General features: G+C 39.1%; 1 pseudogene; it reads left to right on the forward strand.

Annotated features, from left to right (window-relative positions):
• LOC140467128 (Fc receptor-like protein 5) overlaps positions 1-12,628 on the forward strand; it is a 110,338-nt pseudogene extending 97,710 nt beyond the window's left edge.
• Positions 12,629-12,983: the final 355 nt, after the last annotated feature.

Consider the following 12,983-nt stretch of genomic DNA (forward strand, 5'->3'; position numbering starts at 1 on the left):
AGATATCTCTGCAGGAGTTCCACAGGGTAGTGTCCTGGCCCAACCATCTTTAGCTGCTTCAACAATGATTCTCACTCCACATTAAGGTCAGAAGTGGGGATGTTCGCTGATGACTGCACATTGTTAAGCACCATTTGCTATTCCTCAGATACTGAAACAGTTCATGTTCAAATGTAACAATACCTGGACTAAATAGAGTCCTGGGCCAACAAGTGGCAAGTAACATTCATGTCATACAAATGCCAGACAATGACAATCTCCAATAAGAGACAATCTAACCATCATCACTTGACATTAGATAGGGTTAATATCACTGAATTCCTTAGTATTAACATCCTGGAGGTTAACATTGACCAGAAACTAAACTGGATTTACCATATAAATGTAAATATATGTACCATTCATTGGCTACAAGAGCAGATGAGAAGTTAGGAATACTGCAGCAAGTAACTCACGTCCTGATTCCCCAAAGCCTGTCCACCATCTAAAATGTATAATGCACAAGTCAGGAGTGTAAAGGAATACTCTCCACTTGACTGACTAAGTGCAGCTCCAAAACATTCAAGAATCTTGATACCGTCCAGGACAAAGCAGCCCACTTGATTGATATCACATCACCAGGCATCTGAGCAATTTGGGGTGCTACAAGCTTGGCCCTTTCGACATTCCTTTGATAAACCATGACCTCACCAGTATCCAATGTGGAAAAGTGGTTAGTTGAGTGGGAGGCTGAAGGAACTCATCTTTCACGTGCCTGATCTTTCTGGATTATCTAGCAGTCACCCATTCCTCTTCAGCCTTTCTGGTCTTAATCTGCAGTGTATCTGCTTTATTAAACATCCTATGCACAGAGTTAATGGCTTCACTGATTCACTACAGCAACGTTAAGTGTTGCTTAAATTTCAAAACTCAGAGCTAAGTTTCTGCCACTGAAAACACTCTCCATACATGAAGCAAGCACAGCTCCGTGCATGACACCAGATGGGAATTTCACACAGCTGAACTGTCCTGCCATGTCTTCAAGCTCCTCAGGATAGTTACTTTGAAATGGAGGTGAAGAAAGCAAAAAATAAAGCAACTCACCAATCAGCTCCAATTGATCTACGTCTTTGCAAACAGACACTCAAACGGAATACTCAAGCAATCAATCAGCTTTCCCATGATACCACTGTTTGGTTTTTGTTTTAAACTCAGTGTTCTGGAAGCTGTAGTGGCAACAGTCTCTCTCCTAGGCAAGTCCAATGATAGTATGTTTACTTTCTGTGATTGATTCCAGGGGCATGTTATTTAAGTTGACAGTTGAGAACAGCACTGGGAGTACTGTTGAGGTTACCAGAAGGGCCAACTCGGGGCTGTGATGTTGAGCCCAGGTCTCTAGGTATCCTTTCAATGGATTTAACATATCCCACAGCAATATCTGATGAAATGTAAAGGAAACATTCCTAGAAACATGGCCAAGATGTATTCTTTAACCAACACCAGTGATAAATTCAAAATCTGGTTATTAACACATATCTATCTTTGGGACAATACTGTGTGCAAATTGGGTGGCATGTCTTGTATATTCTAACAGTACCGACATTCCAAAATTACTTCATTGCTTGCAAAGTAATGTTCTAAAGTTAAACTTAAATGACCTCTATAACTATAAATATTATTTCTTTAAAATGTCCAAAATCAATTGAGAACCAACATTGACCCTTGACTATTCTTTATATCACAGACTAGTTTTCATTATAGTCGGTGTGCTGGGGGCGTTTCTTATTGTTTTAGCAGTTTCTCTGCTTTGGTACATGAAGAAAATGAACAAGGGTGAGTTTCTCTTTCTCTTTGATCATTTCATTATATGTCAATAGTACAAATCAACAAATACATTGCTTATTATAAAACACCCACAATTGCAATATACTGCACATTCTAGTCAATATTTTAGATGTGATAGACTAAGACATTCATGTTGCCAGTTAAAAGCTAATATTGCCCTGAGCTGTGCAGAAATCTATATTTAACATGGGTTTTGAATAATAGAGAAATGACATGAAGTGATTTTGGTAAAAGTGAGATTTTGCCAGAAGAGTCATATCAAACTCAAAACATTAACCTTGTTTCTCTCTCCAGTGATGCTGCCAGACCTGCAGAGTTTCTCCAGCATTTTCTTTTTTGATCCTCCAGCTTGATGTGAAAGGCAGAGTGGTGACTATACAAGGTCTATGAGGTTACAGGTTGCGATAGAACGCAATGCCACTCCAGGTGAAAGCACAGATCATTCATCAAATCCTAGTTTTAAGTTCTGTTTGAAATCTATCCCATTTAGCAGGGTTAGTGCCACAGAAGGTGGCACGGTGACTCAGTAGTTAGCACTGCACCAGGGTCCTAGGTTCGATTCCAGCCTCGGGTGACTGTCTGTGTGGAGTTTGCACATTCTCCCCATGTCTGCGTGGGTTTCCTCTGGGTGCTCCAGTTTCCTCCCATTGGCCATGCTAAATTGCCCTTGGTTCTAGGTGCATTAGTTACAGGGAAATGCGTCTGGGTGGGTTACTCTTCAGAGGGTAGGTGTGGACGGTTGGGCCGAAGGACCTGTTTCCACACTGTAGGGAATCCAATCTAAACACAAAGGGGATTATCTGTAAAGTGAAGTCACATGGAGAGCAGACCAAGTAATGACAGAGGTAAAAAGAGGACTGCAGATGCTGGAAACCAGAGTCTAGATTAGAGTGGTGTTGGAAAAGCACAGCAGGTCAGGCAACATCCAAGAACAGAATACAATTCCCCAAAGGGGAATTAGTGAACCAGATGCTTGGTTATAAGCGACAATCAATGACAGTTGCTTCAATTTTGGATTAATTGAGATTTAATTCCAATGTTTGCTTGGTAGGATTTGAACCTATATATCCAAAACATTAGGCTGATCACATGAATTACTACTTTAGTGACATTACCACGACACCACTGCAGACATGTGATGGTGCAATTGAAAGTAATGAACCAAATTTCTTTAATTTGACCCAATCATATTATGCATCAGTAAAATACAGGATTAACATTTTCTCTTTAAGAAAATTTGCATACAAGCCATATATTGAGATTGTGGTGCTGGTGAGGAGCAGGAGAATCAACATTTCAGGCATAAGCCCTTCATCAGGAATTCCTCGGCTTACACCTGAAACAGCGATTCACCTGCTCCTCAGATGCTGCCTGACTTGCTGTGCTTTTCCAGCACTACACTCTCGACTCTGATCTCTAGTATCTGCAATCCCCACATTCTCCATGGAATAATCCATAATGGAATGTGTATTCAAGCAGTTATTAGATTATCTGTAATTTATAAAAAATGCAGTCTAACTTATTTTAGCTTTTCAGTCATTTGTGATTGAGAAGTTGCTCTGCTTAAGTACAAACCCATCCTTCCCCAAGACATGTGAGGTGAAATCTTTAGGTGAGTAATCTTTCAGGATAAATGCATGCGGTATGTTAGTCAAATTCCTCTCAGTAATATCTTAAGGGAAACATGAATGGAATGAGTCATTGGTGGCCTTATATTCATACAAGCATGAAGTTGCTGACAGCACCATAACTCCACATGCAAAAAAAAAGTCTGCATCAAAGGATTCTCCTTGTGACAACTCTGACAAAGTTAGATTTTAAGTAAAATATTAAGTCACATTTGTAGACAAAATTTTGTACAACAGGAATCCAGACGTGTTTAGGATTGACATCTGAAGTTAAATCTAGATATGAAGCACAAAAGACTGTCCTAAAGAATACATCATGCTGGCTGGATGTGTGAGGGAGAGCAATGGCAGCAACACAAGTTTATAAAACTGTTAAAAGTCATTATTTATCATTTATCACCTATTTTTCCCTTTCATTTTTAAAAAGAAATAATTAATCCTGATGCAGCTATAGTTCATGGTGAAGAGGTAGCGTAAACAGTTTCTCAGCTCAGATGCAGAAATAACAGTAGCATTTGTCAACTGGAACCTGTTTCACAACTCTTCACTTCCAATAAGAAAATAATATCAGTAAAATTCCTGTGGAATCCACCTCCTAACTTTGTCATTAGGAGACAGGTTTTTAATACTATTGATTCATTAAAACTGCTCCTGGTATTTTCATGAAAATTGTACACACTTATGGTCATTCTTGCGCAAATTGAACATCATCAAACAAAATTGTTGGATGTTTTTTCTTCTATGTTGCATCACATTTGCTTCCTTTTCCTTTCTCATTTAAAAGATTTTTTAAAATGTGAATCATACGGATTAAAATTCTGGGGAATGAATGATTTCTTCTGGTTCAGGTTGATGGGCCATCAACTTAAATAATGAGGAGAAGAATGATGAGAAATGTTAGGAGAAGGTATTATCACAAAGAATGGCGAAGAACATTACATTTTTTTAGGGAAAATTCAAATAATAACTTGAAGTGGAGGAAGATAAAGATCATTGAAGAGGAATAAAAGGTATTCATATTCATGTGACCCATAAAGTGCTGTCATCAGCAGCTGTGGTTCTGCAAGCCAAATATGGCTCATAAACCAACAAAAGAGATGCATTTTCCGCTGAAGAAGTAGTTCCAGAGGTGGCTCTGCTGATCTCTCTTACTGATCTCTCTCAGATTCTCATTGTAAATCACTCTTTCTGGTCAAGATGATGGTTGAGCAATTACCATGTCCGTCATACCTTTAAAAGTGAACAGTCATAATTGATTGGGATTGATTGTGCACACATAATTTGTATATAAATATCTTCCACACTTTTATACAGTAAGTCTACTTGTTTAAAATAGACTGTGCAGACAAAGGGTCATCATGCACCCTTTTGTTGAGTAAACAGACTTTGTTTGCTTAATTGTTGTATAAATAGATCTGGTTTACTGTCGTAAAAATTAATTCTGCCTGTTGCCAACACACCCAGTCATTGGCAACAGGTAGGGCCCACCTTTACTCTGTAGAAGTGAATGACATTTGAATTAAAATTAGGTGCTGATTTCTCCCTGTAGTAAATTATTTGGTTTCTCTTTTACTGGCATGATAGAACAAGTGGTCCTTGTCAATACAGACAAAGGAGTGATATGATGGCTCAGTGGTTAGCACTGCTACTTCACAGTGTTAGAGACCCAGGTTTGATTCTGGCCTTAGGTGACTGTCTGTATGGAGTTTGCACATTCTCCCTGTGCTCGATTGGATTTCCTCCCACAGTCCAAAATATCTGCATACTAGGTGGATTGGCCGTAGGAAATGTTGGGATGAGACTGGGTTGGTTACTGTGGACTCAAGGGGTTGCTTTCACACTGTAGAGATTCGATGTAGAATTGAGGGATCTTTGAGTTGCAAAACCCCAAATAAATATTGGGTAGAGGAACAGGGTTTAATTTTCACTTTCACATCTTGAACAATGTGCTGATAGAGCCCTTGGTAGGAATCAAAGGGATAGAAACTGAATGGATTCTACAACAGATGGTAACCTACTCTATGAGATAGTGAATGAAGATTGCCTCCAGACTTTCTGAGTGCTACGTAAAATGACCAAGAGCAGTATTTTTCTCCATATAGTGTGATGAAGGTTCAAAATATATCATTGTTATTTTGAAACATGGGTTCTAAAGTAGAGGAAAGAAATGGATCTTAGTTTTCAGACCATGAAAGATTGTTTCTCAGAAGTCAGAAAGTAATTTTGCACGAGTTAAAATAAATTTCTAAGAAATCATGTGATTTAGATAAATGAAAAGCAAACCACCCGAGGAGTTTTACAACCAGGAGAGATAAGTAAGTCTGAGGCAGGTTCATTTAGAAATCATTCAGAGAGAAGAGGTCCTTTACAGCAGATACGCTGTCATCAGCAGTCCAACCTGTCAGGCCTGAAGAAAGCTGAAAGAATGTCAGAAATAGAAGGCTGTTGAGGTGTCAGAGGGGCATCGTGCAAGGCTGTTGAAGACTTGAGTTTAAGAAATGTATGTTCTGCAGTAAATAAGCTGAGTTGTCAAAATGTTTAAAGGTCTCAGGAAGAGACATTAACTAAACAAAATGGCATATGGTGAATGCAAAAACCTTTCCATGAGTAAACTAATGACAGCTCCACCACCTGAACAATAAGCTTTACAATGGAAAGAGGGGTCACCCTTCACTGAGGTTCAGATTCTATAAGGTTGTTGTTGTTGTGATAAAAGGGTTGAATTGATTTCCTGATATTTGTAAAGAAACCATTTCAAATAGACCTTGAATAGTTTATACGATGTGTGCTTTGGTTTTGTGTACTAAATAGTGATTTTTGTTTGTGGTCTCCCAGCTATAGGAAAGTTGTTGTGAAACTTGAAAGGGTTCAAAAAAGATTTAGAAGGATGTTGCCAGGATTGGAGGGTATGAGCAAAAGGGAGAGGCTGAATATTCTGAGGCTATTTTCTCAGGAGGATCAGGGGCTGAGGGGCGACCTTACAGAGGTTTATAAGTTCATGAATGACACAAATAGAGTGACCAGCCAAGGTCTTTTCCCCAGAGTTGGGGAATACAAAACCAGAGGGCATACGCTTAAGGTTACAAAATGTAAAAGGCACCCGGATGGGTAAATGAATAGGAAGTGTTTAGAAAGATCTGGGCCAAATGCTGGCAAATGGGGCTAGAATAACTTAGGATAAGGGTCAGCATGAACAAGTTAGACCGAAGGGTGTGTTTACATGCTGTATATGTCTATGACTCTATGAGTCCACATTGGCGACCTCCTGTAAATATATTCAGTGACTGACCTTCATGGTAAACAAAAAGTAAAATAAAACCTATGGCTCATCAAAGCTGGCTCTCACTCTGGGATCTTACTTGTCCAATATTACCATCAACTATGATTGCAATAATAGGAAAATCATGTATACAATACAGATGAAGTTCACCTGAATATAAATCAATGTAAGGTTATGCACACCACAAGACATGCTCACTTTAGAAATGTTACGCTGATTAACTATTCCTGCCACAGCTCTTTCAACAATAACTTTGTAATCTTTCAGGGAATTGCTGCATTATATGTAGTCGAAGAGATCAGAATGCAGATGATAATCAGGTAAGAATATTAATTCTGAGTTCTCTGAATAGTATTTTGAAATTTGCAGAACTAGCTAATCGACATTTTGTAGAATCCAGAAACCAGCCAGTCAGCTGATGCAATCAATCTTTTCTCTCTTATATGCATATCTAGCTTTACCCAAAGGTAACCATGCTAATTGCTTCAACCAATCCTTTGAAGAGAAGGATTTCAGGAGAAGCTTCTTTACCCAGAGAGTGATCGGAACGTAGAAATCTGTACTATAGGGACAGTCTGTAAAAATCCCATAAATCCATTTGAGGGGAAGATAGATAGGCTCATAAGGACAAATTAATAAAAAGATATGTTGCTGAGGTTAAGAGGATTGGGAGAAGGTTCTCAAGAACAGTGATACAAGCATAAACTAGTTGGAATGTTTCTGTGCAGTAAAAATTTTCAAAACTTTACAAACTTATAATATTAAAACAAATCTATTTGCCCTCATAATGCTACAAATCTATGGTGAAGTTACTCAGAAATAAATTGGATTGTGTGTATTTTTATAATGCAGCAATTGGCAGCAGCGGAAGACAGCATCATATATGCCAATGTAAGAGTCGCAGAAAGTAGCTCATCTGAAACACGCAGTGATGGAAATGTCCAGTTCAATAAGAATGAAAATGGAATCAATTACGCAACAATACAGTTTCAAAAGAAATCATCAGCACGGACAGGTGAGATGGAAAAGGACATGATTAACAACACAAACAGTGTCATCTACAGTGAAATCAAAACTTCAAGGAAGTCCCCAGAGAACATTGGATAAACTTCATCTTTCATAATCTGCAAGATTCTCAAAAGGAAATTGATGCAATATTAATCATAAGGGAAACCATTTATTACAAGTGATTCTCATCACTCCTTAGACTGTAAAAATGAAAGAGCAGAAGTAGGGCATTCAGCCTATTGAGTCTGGTCCACCAATCAATGAGCTCATGGCTGATCTGAAAATCCTCAACTCCATCTTGCTGCCTTATCCCCATGATCATTGAGACCCTCACTGACTACAAATCTGTCTATCTCAGCTTAAAGTATACTTAATGACCCAGCCTCAGCAGGCCTATGCAGTCAAGAATTCCACTGATTCACTTTCTTCCGAAAGAAAAGAATCCTCCTCATCTCTGTCTTAAATGGACAACTCCTTACTCTGAGGTTATCCCTCTGATCCTAGATTATATAACAGGGAAAATAAACTCTTTGTATCTAATCTACCAAGCTCTCTCGAACTCATATTTTCAACAAAATTTTCTCTCCTCCTTCTGTACTCCAATGAGTACAAATCCAATCTACTCCACCTCTCTTCATAATAACATCACTTCATATCCAAAATCAACCTAAAAAACTGCCTCCAATGCCAATATATTTTCTCTTAGACAAGGGGACCAAACTGTTCATAGCATTCTGGCTATTGTCTGACTAGTGTGTTGTACAGTTTTCGCAAGACTTCCCCATTTTTCTTTGCATTTTGATGACACTAAATTTCTTCTGGATATAAGCCACCTATATATATATATTATATATACACACACATTGTCCAACTCCACCCGCAGCTTGGGAATTATTCCCAACAGTTTCTCCCAGTTTAACTGATAACCTGATACTATCCTTTGAAGATATAAGAGTAGACTTGGTTAATATAGTAGATGTCACATAATTAGGTTTCAAAGAAATCTATACAAGAAAAATGGATTGCACCTGAATTAGAAGGGGACAAATATACTGGCAGGGAAATTTGCTCGAGCCGCTCAGGAGATTTTATACTAGTAAAGTTGGGGGTGTGGGAATCGCAGTGAAATAGAGAGGAAAGAAATCAATCTGAGACTGGTACAGGTGGAAAAGGGAGTAAGTTAAACAGTCAGGGCGGGAAGGAATAAATCAGCAAACAAGATAGGACTGATCAATTAAACTATATTTACTTCAATGCAAGAGACCTAATGGGGAAGGCAGATGAACTCAGGGCATCGGTAGGAACACGGGAATAGGATATCAAAACAATTACAGAAACATGGCTCAGGGATGGACAGGACCGGCAGCTTAATGTACCTGGATATAAAATGCTACAGGAAGGATAAAAGACAGGGGGAGGGATGGCAAGATTGGAGGAGAAGGGGGAGTGGCATTTTGATAAGGGATAGCATAACTGCTGTTCTTAGGGACGATATTCCTGTGAATACATCCAGGGATGTTATTTGCGTGGAACTGAGAAATAAGAAAGGGATGATCACATTATTGGGATTGTATTATAGACCTCTAATACTTAGTAGGAAATTGAGAAACAAATTTGTAAGGAAATTTCAGTTATCAGTTAGAATAATAGGGTGGTTATGGATGGAGATTTTTTAACTTGCCAAACATAGACTGGACTACCATAGTGTTAAGAGTTCAGATGGAGAAGAATTTGTTAAGTGTGTACCAGAAAATTTTCTGATTCAGTATGTGGATGTCCCTACAAGAGAAGAAGCAAAACTTGACCTAATCTGGGAAATAAGGCAGGGCAAGTGACTAGGGTGTCAGTGGGGTGTACTTTGGGGCCAGCGACCATAATTCTATTAGTTTTAAAATAGTGATGGAAAAGGATAGACCAGATCTAAAGGTTGAAGTTCTGATTAGGAGAAAGGTTAATTTTGACGGTATTTGACAAGAACTTTCAAAAGCTGACTGAAGGCAGATATTCGCAGGCAAAGGGATGGCTGGAAAATGGGAAGCCTTCAAAAATGAGATAACAAGAGCCCAGAGTCAGTATATCCCTGTTAGGGTGAAAGGAAAGGCTAGGAGGTGTAGGGAACGCTAGATGACTAGAGAAATTGCTGATTTGGTTAAGAAAAAGAAGGAAGCATATGTCAGGCATAGACAGGAGAGATCGAGTGAACCCTTAGAAGAGTGAAAAGGCAGTATGAGTATACTTAAGAGGAAAATGAGGAGGGCAAAAAGCGGACATGAGATAGCTTTGGAAAATAGGGTTAAGGAGAATCCAAAGGCTTTTTATAAATACATTAGGGACAAAAGGGAAAGAATAGGACCCCTCAAAGATCAGCAAGGCAGCCTAAGTGTGGAGCTGCAGGAGCTGGGATAAATACTAAATCAGTGTTTTGTGTCAGTGTTTACTGTGGAGAAGAACATGGAAGATATAGAATGTAGGGAAATAGATGGTGACATCTTGGAAAATGTCTATATTATAGAGGAGGAGGTGCTGGATGTTGTGAAGCAGATAAAAGTGTATAAGTACCCAGGACCTGATCAGGTGTACACTAGAAAATTGTGGGAAGCTATGTAGGTGATTATTGGGCCCCTTGCTGAGATATTTGTGTCATCGATAGTTACAGGTGAGGTGCCGGAAGACTAAAGGTTGGCTAACGCGATGCCACTATTTAAGAAAAGTGGTAAGGAAATGCCAAGGAATTATAGATCAGTGAGCCTGACATCGGTGGTGGGCAAGTTGTTGGGGGAAATCCTGAGGGACAGGATTTAAATGCATTTGGAAAGGTAAGGACTGCTAAGGGATAGTCAGCATGGCTTTGTGTATGGGAAATCATGTCTCACCAACTTGATGAGTTTTTTGAAGAAGTAACAAAGAGGACTGGTGAGGGCAGAGTGGTGAATGTGATCTATATTAACTTCAGTAAGGCGTTCAACAAGGTTCCTCATGGGAGACTGGTTAGCAAGGTTAGATTTCAGGGAACACAAGATGAACTAGCCATTTGAATACAGAACTGGCTCAAAGGTAGAAGGTGGTGGTGGAGGGTTGCTTTTCATGTGACTAGTGGAGTGCCACAAGGATTGGTGCTGGGTCCACAACTTTATATAAATTATTTGGATGTGAACATATGAAATACAGTTAGTAAGTTTGCAGATGACACCATTATTGGAGGTGTAGTGGATAGCGAAGAAGGTTACCTCAGAGCACAATGGGATCTTGATCAGATGGGCCAATGGGCTGAGGAGTGAGTGATGGAGTTTAATTTAGATAAATGCGTGGTACTGCATTTTGGAAAGAACAAATCAGAGCAGGACTTATACACTTAATGGTAAGGTCCTAGGCAGTGTTACTGAATAAAGAGACTTGGAGTGCAGGTTCATAGCTCCTTGAAAGTGGAGTCACAGGTTGATAGGATAGTGAAGGCGGCATTTGGTATGCTTCCCTTTATTGAGTATCAGAGTTGGGAGGTCATGTTACAGCTGTACATGACATTGGTTAGGCCACTTTTGGAATATTGCTTGTAATTCAGGTCTCCTTCCTATCAGAAGGATGTTGTGAAACTTGAAAGGGTTCAGAACATACTTACAAGGACATTGTCAGGTTTGGAGGATTTGAACTATAGGGAGAGGCTGAATAAGATAGGGCTCGCAAAGTTTGTGAAGGTTTGTAACTCAAGTTGAGGTTTAGGGTGCAGGTTTGCTCACTGAGCTGTAGGTTTGACATCCAGGCATTTCATTACCTGGCTAGGTAACATCATCAGTGGCGACCTCCAAGTAAAGCGAGGCTGTTGTCTCCTGCTTTCTATTTATATCTTTCTCCTGGATGGGGTTCCTGGGGTTTGTGGTGAGATAGGGCTGTTTTCCCTCAAGCATCACAGGCTGAGGGATGACCTTATCGAGACTTATAAAATCACAAGGAACATGGATAGGATAAATAGACAAAGTCTTTTTCCTGAAGTGGGGTAGTCCAGCACGAGATGGCATAGGTTTAGGGTGACAGGGGAAAGATATAAAAGGGACCAAAGAGGCAACTTTTTCACACAGAGGATGGTGTTTGTACGGAATGAGCTGCCAGAGGGAGTGGTGGAGGCTAGTACAATTACAACACTCAAAAGGCACCTGGGTGGGAATATGAATAGGAAGGGTTTATGGGGATAAGGGCCAATGGGACTAGGTTAGGTTAGGATATCTGGTCAGCACAGACAAGTTGGACCAAAGGATCTGTTTCCGTGCTGTACATCTCTATGACTCTAAATGTTTGACAATGTGTCATGCAGTAAACTCATGACAAAGTGGAGTCTGTGGGAAAGTAGCTAAATGGATACAGAGGAATATTTCCACCTGTGGAAGAATGCAAATCTAAGGATGATCAATATCGTGCATTCATTAATAAATCTCACAGAAAAATAAGAAGAAGAATTTCTTAATCAGAATATAAACCACAGCAAATGATTAAGGCAAAAATTCTTATCTGAAAATTAGATGAGCAAATAAAAGGAAATAGAAAGATATGCAGAAAGGCTGAGATCAAGTTGATAGCATAGAAGGAACATTCATGTTATATAATCAGTACAGACTAGTTGTTTATTCCATGTAATTCTATGCATATTCCAGCCAGTGCTCTCAATAAGAGCTGTTCAAATCATTGTTGTTGTAAAATTCTTGTCTCAATTAAGACAGCCTCCATCAGTCCTAAATTTCCACAGAGCCTTTTTCAATGTATGCACCGTTAGTGTATTTACATGACAGAAGTTAAAACTGATATATATTTTACTGTAACATCTATATATGTTCATCAGTATTGGTTGCATGTTATAAGACAAACGTTCAAATATTAATAAAATGATGTAACAAAAATATGCACAACTATATCAATTTCAAAGTGAATATCATTTAAAAGAAATGCAATGTGACAATTATAAATATACCCTGCATTTCCTTCATGCTTATGTGATTTATAAAATCCCATGCAGTTTCGGCCCAACAAGCTTTTCAACAGAGATTTAGCAGAACATCCTTACTTTTCATAGAATTCTTACATAGTGGAAACAGACCATTTGGTCCATACCAGCCCTCCACACAATACTTCCCATGGCTAATCCACCTACCCTCCACACTCTGGATAATTTAGCATGGCCAATCCATCAACCTGCATATTTTTGAACTGTGGGAGGAGACACAGGGAGAATATGCAAACTCCACATAGACAGTTAC

Source organism: Chiloscyllium punctatum, chromosome 45, assembly GCF_047496795.1.
Source record: "Chiloscyllium punctatum isolate Juve2018m chromosome 45, sChiPun1.3, whole genome shotgun sequence".
Lineage (NCBI taxonomy): Eukaryota > Metazoa > Chordata > Chondrichthyes > Orectolobiformes > Hemiscylliidae > Chiloscyllium > Chiloscyllium punctatum.